This window comes from Grus americana, chromosome 14, assembly GCF_028858705.1.
Source record: "Grus americana isolate bGruAme1 chromosome 14, bGruAme1.mat, whole genome shotgun sequence".
NCBI classification, from domain to species: Eukaryota; Metazoa; Chordata; class Aves; order Gruiformes; family Gruidae; genus Grus; species Grus americana.
The window spans coordinates 17,802,536-17,815,168 of record NC_072865.1 but is presented as its reverse complement, the minus strand read 5'-3'; the positions used below and the strand labels follow the sequence as shown (position 1 = coordinate 17,815,168).

The 12,633-nt window shown below is 37.7% G+C and overlaps 1 protein-coding gene across 1 annotated transcript in view; it reads right to left on the bottom strand.

Annotated features, from left to right (window-relative positions):
• Positions 1–12,633, bottom strand: part of KCNIP1 (potassium voltage-gated channel interacting protein 1) — a 615,599-nt gene that overhangs the window by 453,983 nt on the left and 148,983 nt on the right. The window contains exon 8 of the mRNA XM_054841792.1: positions 2,234–2,300. The gene's annotated coding sequence lies outside the window, so the exon portion shown is untranslated. The remainder of the gene's footprint in view (positions 1–2,233; positions 2,301–12,633) is intronic.

Genomic DNA, 12,633 nt, shown 5'->3' with positions numbered 1-12,633 from the left:
AGCAGCCTGACACCTAGGACTTGGAAGTCTCTCCAAGCAGGTGGTTCATCTCTGCCTGTAGAAAACCACATTGACTTCCCTGGAGTTCTGTGCAGACAGCTTTTCCCCACAGAGGAGGCTGAGGCCAGTACTTAAATCCTTCTTTCCAAGCCAAGCACAGTACTTGCCATGAAGCTTCCTGCAGAGAAATTGGCTGAAGTTCCAGCACTCACGATATTCCAACCATGGACTTGAGGTAAGTTTGCCACTCTTGCTAAAATATACTGGTGACGTCATAAGTCAGACTGGAATGAGACTGGATACTTTTTCAGACTCTTGAAGAGATTTAAATACATGCAAGGTCTAAAGCAAAAGGTTGCTGCATCACATCCCTGAAAATTACACAGAGCTTCTGTCAAAAAGAAAACATAAATCTAGCCACTGTTCCCAGTTTCACAGCTCTTGGCTATGAGTCCAGGAAACACTGTAGTGACATGTCTCAGCTTTCATTATGTCTGCACTTACTACATGTGTGTCAGTAGGAGATTAATAACAATAGGAGAAGCAGAGCCATACACAGCCTCTAAAGAAATATTCCACAGGAAGTGAATTCTGCTCAGTAGATAGAAACTTGATGGTTTAACATAGGAAATGCACACTTGCTGCCATGCTCCCAGCAGTGAGGTGATGTCCATATTTTAATGAGGTCCTGCTTAACTTTCATATTAGCCCTGTATTCTCAGGAAAGTTGTGCTGTGGAGGGGGGTTAGACACACTCTTCCTTTGTTCTGTCAAACTCAATCACAGTTTACTTAATCATAACTAAGGACAGAGATGCTACTTGGCAAATACAAAGCTTCTCGGAGGGCAAACAGCATATACTGAGCATAGCGACTGTAGTCAGCTTGTAAAGCTGGAAGTGGGGAAAGGCTGGTAATGATCTTGCCCTTGCACATAGGTTAACAGGAGGCAAAGGCAGCTTTTCCCAGAAAGACATCTGCCATCCAGAAAAACTGGTCTAGTCCAAAGGCAAGAGATTTACTTTTCATCAGTAAGTGTGTAAGCTCCATGGATAAGTCAGCCTTGGTAGAGGTGATTAGAGGACCAAAGTAGGAAAAAGAAAAAATAAAAATAAAACCATGCTTCCCTTCACTTTGGTGGCAATAATTTGTCAAAGGGATCTCCAGATTTGTAGGGTGGCAGTGTTTGTGTTTAATCAATAGTTGCTCTTATGCCTCTCAGCTCCAATGACATGGAAGCATGCACACGTTTGTTTTTAATTTGTAATAGTATCAGAGCATGCATGATCTTGAGCTGTCCCTGAGTGAAGAAGGAGAAAGAAAATGGCTAATATGTTAGCTGTGCTTCAGTGGCTTGGTAGGGTAGGTCAGAAAAAAAAAATGAAACAACACTGATGAGAACATCACTTGGAAGATCAACTATGGCAGTAAGGAGAGCATAGCTCCTTCCAGAGGCACTATGTCATGGAGCTTCCAAAATTAAATTTCCTCAGCATTTCAGTTTCAGGGAAAATTAGAAATACATTTCTTTCACCCTCCATTCCTCACATACTAGGATTTCACTCAACTGAGTTGTTTCACTAATGCATTCATTGGTCTGGACCTAGTATATACCTTGACTAAACAAAGTTCGTTCTTTCTTTACATTGCAGTAGTTACCTTAGAATTGATTGAAAATACTCTTTCCATTTCTTTTATCTTCTTATGAAATTGGTCTAATAACATGTACCTACCTCATACTTATTTTTGGCATCCCAAGAATCTATTTTCCTCAATAAAATAAGGTTTAATGACTTGGCACCTGATGGCTTTATGACAAACTGTCTTTAGCTTGGCACAGGCATTATAAAGCAAAGCACCTCCAGCCAATCTTCTTTCTGAAGTCAGTAATCTTGTACTACTTTTTGCATCCTGTCCATTCTTGAGGCGTAGGTGCATTAATTTATGCAGCAAACACTGAACTTCTCAAAGCAGCAAGAGAGATTATATACTTATACATTTTAATGAGCTATAACAACTTGTTCTAGTTCAAAAAATAAATTCTGGTGAAAGCAAGACAACTTACATAAATGAAGTCAAGCAGGATAGGGAAGTACAGGTCATACTTCCTGACTGATCATCTTTTGCCTTCAACATTATTTCTTTCTTTAGGCACAAAATAAGTGCTGAATCTTTTGAGCAAACAGTTAAGCCCCTTCCCAATTAAAATCACAATTTAAGTGAATGAAACTCACCTGCAATTTTGAAACTATCTTTCTTCAGGTAAATTCAGGGAATAGCTATGTAAAACTCATGTTTCAGCTGATTGAAGGAAAAAAAAGAGAAAGTAAACAGTCTTTCTTGCTTCACAACCCAAAACAATTGATAAAAATGTAACTTTAACAACTCTTCAGCTTTCTTTGTTTTCCTCTTAAAGGGGACATGCCTATGTTATTTTGGCAATTTTATAAAATGATAGTTTCAGTGAAAAAAATCACTAGTTTTTTGAGGTTAAAAAAGTTATTTGAACCCTAATGGAAATATTTTCTTGATTTGAAAAATGCAATGTGTACCAAAATATGTTTGATTTTGTGAATATGTTTATACCTCTTCCAGTTACAGTTTTAGCAGATGTAAGTTTATGCAAACACCCAAATGTGGCTGCTCACAGCCTGATTCTGATAATGACTAAATGGCAAATCTCGAATAGATTGAAATCTATAAGTGGCTTTTGGACACAGCTACCATTTGAAGAAATGTGTCATAGTTGCCTTGTGAAGAAGAGCCCTGAGACTGTTATTGATACAGAGCAATAAAATTCAGTACAGGCTACAATAATTTGATTATATCATTTGTGAATTTGTAGACACTTGTGAAAATTTTTTTATGTTTCCATGATTCTTGAAATTTCCACTAATAAAAATATAAATGATTGTTCTATTATCTTGGTTAAAATTCATCAATAAGCAAAACGCAGAGTAGACATAATATCCTGGAATCAGCAGATTAACCATATGTGTATGAGTACAGTATAATAAAAACAAACAGTCTGTAAATTACCCTCAGGTGAAATCAGTTCATTTGGGCAAATCCACAAATGTTTATAAATACCCAGCATTCAGAAGTTCAGATTCATTAAAAAAAAAGTCAATCATTAATTAAAAGGGCAGTTCAATAGTAACTATTATTCAAATTGGCTTTACCCGTGATCCTTTTCAAGTACATGTTCTTAACTACAGTGCTTTAGGAAAATACATCAAGGGAAGAAGTCCTGGCTCAGCTAACAATGACAAACTCTCTATTGTCTTGAATGAATGTAGGGTTTCATTCCTGATATTTAAACAGTAAGATAGGGAGTCTACTGTTCTCTACTTACTGCAACTCATTTTTCTGCACACATGGTACAAAAAGCAGTACTCCTCCATCAATAGCCTTTGTTCATAAACCCCACATAACATGTGCCCTTTGCTCCTCTCTGATTCCAATGCATGGTAAAGCTTTATTACTCTAGTTTTCAATTGTTTTTTGTTTATTTACTCTGCATTTTAACATTGTAATTTATTGTTTAAGCCAATGAACTTTGATCACTAGATCTCAGAATACTTTGGAAACAATAAAAAGGTAAGTGACAAAAAAAAGATGGTATTTTCCCTAGCTGCCAGATGAAGAGCATTGGTGCCAAGTGGCTGACAGTTCCTTGCAGCAGCAAGTCACAGAACCTGTATCACAGTCCACTATCTACTAGATCTAGACAGACTTTAAGGAAAAGAGCTAGTCAGTCACTAGATACAGGTGATGGAAAACCAGCATCACTTTCCAAACATCCCAGCAATGTGATATGTCAGTGGGATCATGGACTGAAGATAGTTTTTCCCAACTTTTCTTTTGCATTACTTTATTTTACATGTACACTTTCAGGCACTCCAGCACACAGGTGCCTGGTGAGATTTTGAAAGTAAACTATAACTGATTTTTTCCATGAGTTCCTCCATGATCCACCAAATAGTTCTCCAGCTATTGCAGCTAAAATGCACTCAGAAGAGAGAGTGGAATGATTATCTGTTTTCTTCTGAGGATGCTCAGCAACAGTAGTCTGAGTTATTAGGCACCATGCTCCTTACCACTACCACAAATATTACTTGTGTATAAAAGCAGCCAATCCCACAACCACCCTTCACACTGGATTTTTGCAAGGCCCTGACATGGTCTTTAAGGGGATGTTCCTTTGTACATCAGCCCATACTCATCACCTGAATGAATTTAGCATAATGTGAACTTTGCACACTTGTCTAAAGACAACTGGGTCAGGAATCAGAGTAAGAGAGCTTGTTGACTGAAGAACCTTGTGAATCAAGGCAGCACGTTGGGGAAAAGCTGTCAGTTCTGAACATTACTGTTCATTGTGTGGAATTTTTGTTGCTGTTTTGTTCTCTCTCAAAGCTAATTAAATGAAATCCATCTGAAACAAAGTATAAACTCTGCATTGCACAAGCTTATCAGCACTATTCTGAATTATACCAGTCTAAGTTTAGCCAGGCTAGCTGGGGTCCAGAAATATGTGCATCTCCTATTGCATCTGAGATTTATTCATGATTTTATTTCAACTCTACACTAGCTTATGAGAATTAGGAGAAACATGGAGAAATTTCTGTAGAGTTTTACATTTCCAGGCCTTTACCAGACCCCAGAAGTATACATGGGAAGCAAGCAAAACTTTCCTGAAGATTACTTACATCTGCTAGCTTATGGCAGATACACTTTGATCACCCTCCATTCTTCACAGATCATGACAGAAATACTTAATTGCTGGAAGCCCAAACAGGACTGTCTATCAGATTAGTTTTGCTATGGGGCCAGACCAAGGTGTAAGTAGGTAAAATAAATGATTGGAAGGAAAGAGGGTAACTAAACTCAAAGTGGCATAGCCAGCAAGAACAGAAATTTTTACCTGGAGCAGCTACAGCAGTCATGTCTCTTAAGTCCCAGCCCAATAAATTCTGCAGAAGGCCACCTCATCTCATGAGCAGTAATGTGTTTTTCAACCTTGCATTTATCTCATTTGCAAGGCTTTCTGAGGCTGGTAAATTTAATCTAAGCTGTAATGATCCTCCTAGTTAATTATCAGCTAAGAGGAAGTGATGGTCCAAGGTTACCTCTAACACCCAAAGCAGCTATTACTAGAGCAATAAAAGACATCCTCTTGTGCCTTAGTATTTTATTACTAAGTACTGTAACTTACCTATACAATTAAAAGCAAAACAATGTTTTCTTCTGCATTATTCTCTCATTTCGAGAAGCTCAGTCTTTCAGAATGTGTTTATTGGTATTATATGCTGTTCCCACTGTGTGTTATGCCATCAATTCCAGTGTCATACAGTATCACTTCCCACTGCACATGTACCATCCAGGTGGTCCCTGCTAGAACAAAGGTATAAAAGCAGCTATTTATCAGGCAAATCTAGTTCTGAAAGATCAGAAACACTTTCAATTCAAGAAATTCTAGTCAAATTTCAATTTACCCCATTACTGTTCTCAGAGACAAAAGCAGAGACTATTGCATCTTGCTAATTTTATACACCTACACTTTAAAACATATTCACTACAGGCTTTTCCTTATTATAAACCTTCCCATCTTGCCACTGTGTAATGGGAATTACGGTGACAGATCAAGACAAACAACAAGCCTGTCAATAGAAAAAGGCTGACCAATTTCAACCATCATTCTGCATCTCTTCTGGCTATGGAACCCAAGAATTGAAAAGATTCTCCCTTCACGCTGGGTGAAACATGTAAGATTTTTAAGAACTACAGCAGTTTCAGCAGTTAAAAGGAAATGAAATGATAATTATCATCTAGACTTTACTGTTTGTATGTGCTTAGGTGAGCACCACATTCACCAACAATGAGAAGTCCCTCCTGACTTTCTGCATAACACAGACTACAGAGCTTGGTTCCCTCATCTCTTTATGGTTGAGTAACAGAAAACCCATCCTAGCCCTTGGTAAAATGTTCATGTTGCAGAAGCAGGCTCCAACTCAGAAATTGCTGGGTGAACTGCTTCCATAAGCATTGCTGTTGGCTGCTCTGAAAGTCAATTATAATATGCTATACGGGAAAAGCAATGGGTGATATGTTTTCTATTTTATCTTATTTTTGCCACTTCTATTTTTAAAAATCAATTAAAGCTGTTGAGATTCATCAAAGAGGCAATAAAATGACAGACTGTGTAGCAGCAGGAGAAGCCTGATAGAATACCTAGCTCTCCTGCAGCTGTGTAATCAACTTGAAGATAGACTGAAAGAACAGCCACAAGAGCTAGGGAGAACTTTACTGATGCAATGTGAAAAGAGCTCAGGAAGTTTTAGATACTGTAAAAAGAACAGCCTGAAGAGAGAAAGGATAATTTTCTTTATTTTTGGTTCCAAAATGAATGGCCAAGCCTCAGTAGACCCAGTTCTTTTACTATCCTCAGACATCTATACTACTTACTATTTTTGTGGATTATTTAAAAATTTGTTCTCCCTTGATTTTCCTTATCCTTTACAAATCCCCTTTTCTGCCTTTCCATGTTTTGTGAGTCTACTTTGAAACTCTGAAGTCTGTCAAACAGTTGCTTAACAAAATAATCTGTTTTCCCAGTTTGGCATTCTAATGTCAATGAAGAGCATTTACATGTATTTTCTGTTTCAGCTTCTATGTCTTTAAGATTGCGTACACAGCTAGCCCTTAGGCTACTGTTTCAGTGTTGTCACTGCTATGGAATAGCACAAATGCATTCCCAGACAACCAGAGAGGTAGAAATAACTGCAATATGGTTTTGATTACTCCTTGCTCTTACACCTAACAGGATTAAGGAAAAGTTGGTGGTTTCTGGAGCCATCAGATCCATCAAAGAACAAGCAACAGTGCTGTTCAAAATTCAGCACCAATGGGCAAAGCTTGTCAATCACTGAGTTTCAAAATTCAAAGCCAAAAGAAAAAAAACTTCCACCACTCAAAAGATTTGCTTTGTTCTTTCTTACTAGCCAAAATCCCCATCATATTATTTTTATAAGTGACTTACAATGACATATCAAAGGATTTGCCTTGGTCTTAACTCCTCATATCTATACTGAGCCTGAGGCATCACACTGTCAGGAACATACCTGAACAATGCATGGGCTTACTATAAATTATATAGCAATTTCACTGTGATCTGTGTCAAGCCAGCCAGACATCTCCTATCTTTTTGTTTAAAAATCTAGGAAATACATTAATATGTCAATATTTCCACAACAAAGCCAAATTAGTTTGGATCTATAGGAATTTGTGGTCATAGTCTTCCTAATTCAATAACCAAGCTTTTAGGTCAGCTGAACTAGGCAGGTGGGTTGAAATCTGAAAGCAGCTACCAAGCATGAAAATATTAATGAGACAGGAACTTTTGGACTAAATACCAAACATAATTAACTGGCAGAGATAAACTTACAATGACAAAGCAATTAGTATAAAAACAATTGCTGGAAGTCTTCTGATTGCAAGAAGTCTGAGCTTCACTAAGGCTGGCCCTACCTTTACTTCTCTAGCAGCGCTTTTCCTTTAGATAGAAAAGAGGGGCTTTTTTCCAATGCAGAATTAGTTTTCAAATAGTTTTCATTTCAACAAAGCAAACTTGATACAAGACGTGGTACAAATACTTGTAAGAAAGGATTAGAAGTCTTTTCTGTGCTCTTGAAAACTCTTGAGATTTTTTTTCCTGCTGAATATTCCTCCTCCTGTAAATTCATCAAGAAAGATACTCCGATATACTTCTTGAGACTGTGTGTATCTGTGCCTAATTAACCCTGTGCATTTAGCCACTTCTTTTACCCTATCTTTTCTGGGTCTCTCGAGAGCAGTTTAAACCCAGACTGTTGAATTTTAGTTTTCTTACATACATGTTTGTGCAGGGTAAAACATACTGACCTCAAGCTGTTTTGGTTTGCCAATGGCTTTTGTTGTCTAAGCCAACCATGTTTACCAAATAGAACATGCCTCTGGCAAGTTGCTCCCAAATATTTTCTTTAATTTCAATAGTAAATATACCTCTTGCCCCAAACATGATGTTAAGCACTCTAAAAGTCAGGGAATGCATTTTTAATTTCAAAATTGAATACTAGTTGTACATCAATAGCACTTACAAGCAACATCCACTTTTTTGAACAGGTACAAAGAAAAACCTGGCACTTATTACTTCTGGAGTTTCTCAGTTTCTGTCTCTACAGCCTGAATCCTATGGGACCCACTCATACATACCAACCCAAGGGGTGTGACTGACTGCAGCTGCCCTGACTTGCAATTGGAAAACTCGTGAAGTGAGAAAAGGTAAAATTGTTTCCAATGGAATCAAAAACAAATTTCCAATAAGCTTTAAGTGCTTAAGTACATAGCTGCAGTATAGAGGCCTAGCCTGCTGAAGTTAAAACACTGTATCCCAGGATAACTCTCCCTGTATGGGAAAATAAATATTTCTACCAATGTAAGTCCAAGATGATTCCCACTATCACCATTTCTGTTAAGTACAAAAGTGACACTACAAAGTAAACTGGCTGTATCAGTGAAGTTTCTAGGTGACTTGTAACTTCTCAGATCTCTTCAGAAGGAAAGGTATCCAGGTCCTAATCATGTAGGACCTTTTCCTTTCTACTTAGAAAGTAGCAGTTTTGATACGTTCTCTCCTGTGTAGCAGGTACATTGGTTTGTAGAGCCCTTTACAGTCCACCTGGATGAAGCTCACACACCTCCCTGTGCTTTCATGTAGTGATGAAGGACTGTCCAAGAGGTTCTTCCTCATAGAATAATCAATGTCGGATGCTTGCATCAAATCAAAAGGCCAGCAAAAGGAAAAAGCAGATAAATTTCCAGACAAAAATGCTGTGGAGGGGTTAACTATATTTTGGTCACTACTCCAGATCTTGAGTCCTTTAAAAGTGTGTAAAAACACTCACATATGCTGGTCTGATTCATATGTTCATCTGTAGATTATATGTCCATAACTTAATTTCCTCAGGGTCTACCACATCATTCTTTTTCAAAAGACCATTGGAAAGCAGTGTTTGCAAAGACATCCCTAAGCAATACTGTGCAAGAAGAAGTTGCTCTTGACTAAGTCACTACAGTAGTAGTCAATAAATCTGTTTAAGCTTTGCTGCAGCTTTTCAGTATGGCACTCAACTGTGCATGAGGCTCTGTAGAGAAAATAAAGCCTACCTTGCTGCTACAAGGAGCCAACCAGTCTAAATAGACATGGCTGCAAGAAGGTAGGGGGGAATTGTAGAAAAGCAACCTCAATTTCCTATCTTAACACACATACACACACCCCACATCCCCCCCCCATTTCTTCAATTATCACTCCTGTTAAAAGCAGACCAAATCCAGGACTAATTCTTCTTTATACTAAAGCTAAGACAACGTAGTCTCAATTTCAGAGGAAACTAAATGCTGCTTTGCTAAGAATATGAAAAAGTGTTTAGAAACAAATAAATGGTAAACCATTAGATTATGTATTCATTACGTGCTGCCAAAACGTCAGAAATAAATGGATGTTAAGACTTTTATTCACATCATGTTTCAGATAAGGCCTCTGTCATATCTACATTAAGCTTATTGCTTCACCCATTGAACCAGATTATTTTTCACTCATGGCATTAAGATTTAGCTCCAGTTAAAAAACCCTACTTTTAGTCCAGGTTCTCTAAACATCATTTTAATTTAAAAACCCAGTAGTAACACATTTTTCAAAAAGCTTATGCCCAGAATTTGCAGTTCTTGGCACCTACTCTAGATGGCAGATTTTAGAAAGAATTTAGCACATGATGCATTATGTGTTACCACCAATTAAAGGCCCATCAATAGACCAGAGATACCTAAAGTACTGAAATCCTATATGTTTAAGTTAATAGGATTTGGTGCATTTGTGCATATCACCCTGCCTAATACTGAATGTTCTAAATATTGATTTTAAGGGAGAAAAACTAACAGGTTATGCTGTATTAATACATTTAGTTGTCTAAGGGTAGTTAGTTATTCTATTGCAAATTGAAGCCTTTCATTAAAATGGGTCAACTCTTCTGTGGTGATACTTCCACTGGTTTGTCAGATCTGTGCCCCACCATCACATATTGTAGTTTCTGGATTTGGTTTTCATTCCAGACACTTTAAAGAACAGAAAGATTCAGATCTGGACACGTTTTAGGCTGAAGTAGCAAAGAAGTCACATTCTGTCAATTCATTCAGTGTTTCACCCCAAATTAATATAGTGCTTCCTTCCAAGTTGTGATTTAGAACATTCTGTTTTTACATGTGTCTTATTTTAATTGGCACTTGCAGATTATCCTGTCACCCTCCTGTAAGAATTTAGAACAGAACTCTAATTCTGATGTCCTGTGTAGGCAATTCACTCACCTGTGAATGTGATCCTTCCTGCCCTGAGCTTAAATACAGAAAACATACATCCTTCTTTGGGATGTTATAAAGCATGTTCTCATACATAAAGGAACCAGATTGCAGAAATAGAGAAGAGTGGGTGAACTTCACATTTATAATATAGTCAGGTGGTTTCCTTTAAAATGAGCTGTTATACATCAGGCCAGGGGTTCAACATTTTATATAGTAATTCAAGTGGATAAGGCTCAGATTCTTTGTTCCCTGCTGACTTCCAATGCATGACTACTTTCTGAAGAAGCCTTATAAGTGAGTTCAACCAGCACACTGAAGATATTAGTTGTGTTTTCAGACGATGCAGCAGTGGAGGTAACTACTGTCTTCCCTTGAAATCAGTGGCAGTCTGTTTTAGATGAAGAACTTTCTTCCCTTTCAGAAGCAGAGCCAAATTGCACCTTGCTTTGGCACCAGACCACAGTCAACTTTTAAACAACTCTCAGCACATGAAGTTATTTTCTACATAAAGATATAACTATCCATACTGAGTGTTATAAGCTTCAGACTATCATTTGCTTTATCAGCTATATATGCTGATATATATGCTTATGCAGGAGAAGGGATTTGTCAAGCCTGTCCAAACTCTGCCAGTTTTGTTTAACCTATGTATGAATTTATAATCTATCATTGTTTTCAACGTGTCATGCGTAAGAGATCATCACAAAAGAGTGAGAGAAAAAAACTACAAAGACTTTTTAGCAGTTCTCTGAAGATTTATAAAATGACAATTATTTCCTTTGTTCCATTTCCCACTTGGCTCTTAGAGAGGCTCAATCATATGACAGATCTGAGGGGGAGGATGTTTCAGGATGCAAAGTACACTTATTTTCAAGATTCCACTGCTCATTCAGGGAGTACCATGATATTGTAGGCAAAAGCTTTCAAGCACCACTAAAGAACTAGTATGATAAATCCCAGGGAAGTTGTCTGAAAGGAATTGAGCTGCAGACAAAGAAACAATTTTGGAATGCAATGTCACTTAAGTGTCTCACCTTTACCTTTTTTTGGTGACAATACAGATCAAGTTAAATCTATCAGTTGTGATAACAGCTGGTCTTTGCATACTCTGCTGCACACTGCCAAATCACACTAATGATAACAGGTACTGAGGAATTCCCACATTTAGCTCCTGTTATCTAATTTTCTAATATTATTCATTTGGGAAGACATGATTACATTAAAGAAAAAAATCCCAGAACTGAGTGCAATATGAAAGAAATCAAAAGTGGGATTGTTAGAATAAGAGATACTAAAAACTGTAGTTACTAGAAAATGGAAAAACCTAAGACCCTCTGAAGGCTTCAGAAGCACGTACAAAGTCTATAGGACTAGATATGGCCAGGACACTAGGAACATGGTAGTCCTATAAGTAGGTTCTTCTGACAATTTTTTGAAAGTTGTATCAATTTCATCAAAGTCTAGTCTAGATAGACAAGCATGGAAGGCAAAATTGGTTTTGCTTTTTTCTAGAATTTAACATTTAGTTTTCAAAAAGGAATAGCAGATTTGATTTTATAATCTAAAAAACCAAACAGTGTAGCAAGATGTTAATATTTATGTTGTTTATGCAATTCTGTTTGCAACTACAGGTAGGGTGATTAAAAGCAAGGAAGGTGCTTGGAAGTAGGGATGTAACTGCTGTCTTGTATTTTGGCAGAGTTATCCGTGGGAAGGAATTACACATCTTCACACCACGGTGCAACAGAAACAGCAGGAAGAAGCCTAAATGTGGGACAACACATCTACCTTAGGCAAAGCCACACAAAGTACCTCATGTATTTGGAAGTTTGAGTGCAACTTCTGAGACGTTGCATGAGACCCTTACGATGATAACATATTGCACATAGTGTCGCTCCCCCTTCAGAGTGAAAGGGGGACATGTCAAAGCAAAGTGCCAGCTGCAGAAAGAGTGTGAGAACAAGCACAGGGATATTATCTACTGTTGTTCAAGACCTGCAGTGTACAGGGAATTAAACATCCCATATCAATAAATAAAACTGCATCAGGGAACTGGCTCTGCAGCCAACTCCTCTTCCTATGAGAATGGTTTTTGCCAATAGCTTGCATCAGCATAGTAATTGGGAGCTATAGGGAGGCTCGCTCCCTAACTTTGTAGCAATGCAAGACTAACAATAGGCTTCCTGAGTACTAATTAGATACTTTGTGCCATAAATAGAACAGGGTGCAGGGACTGACC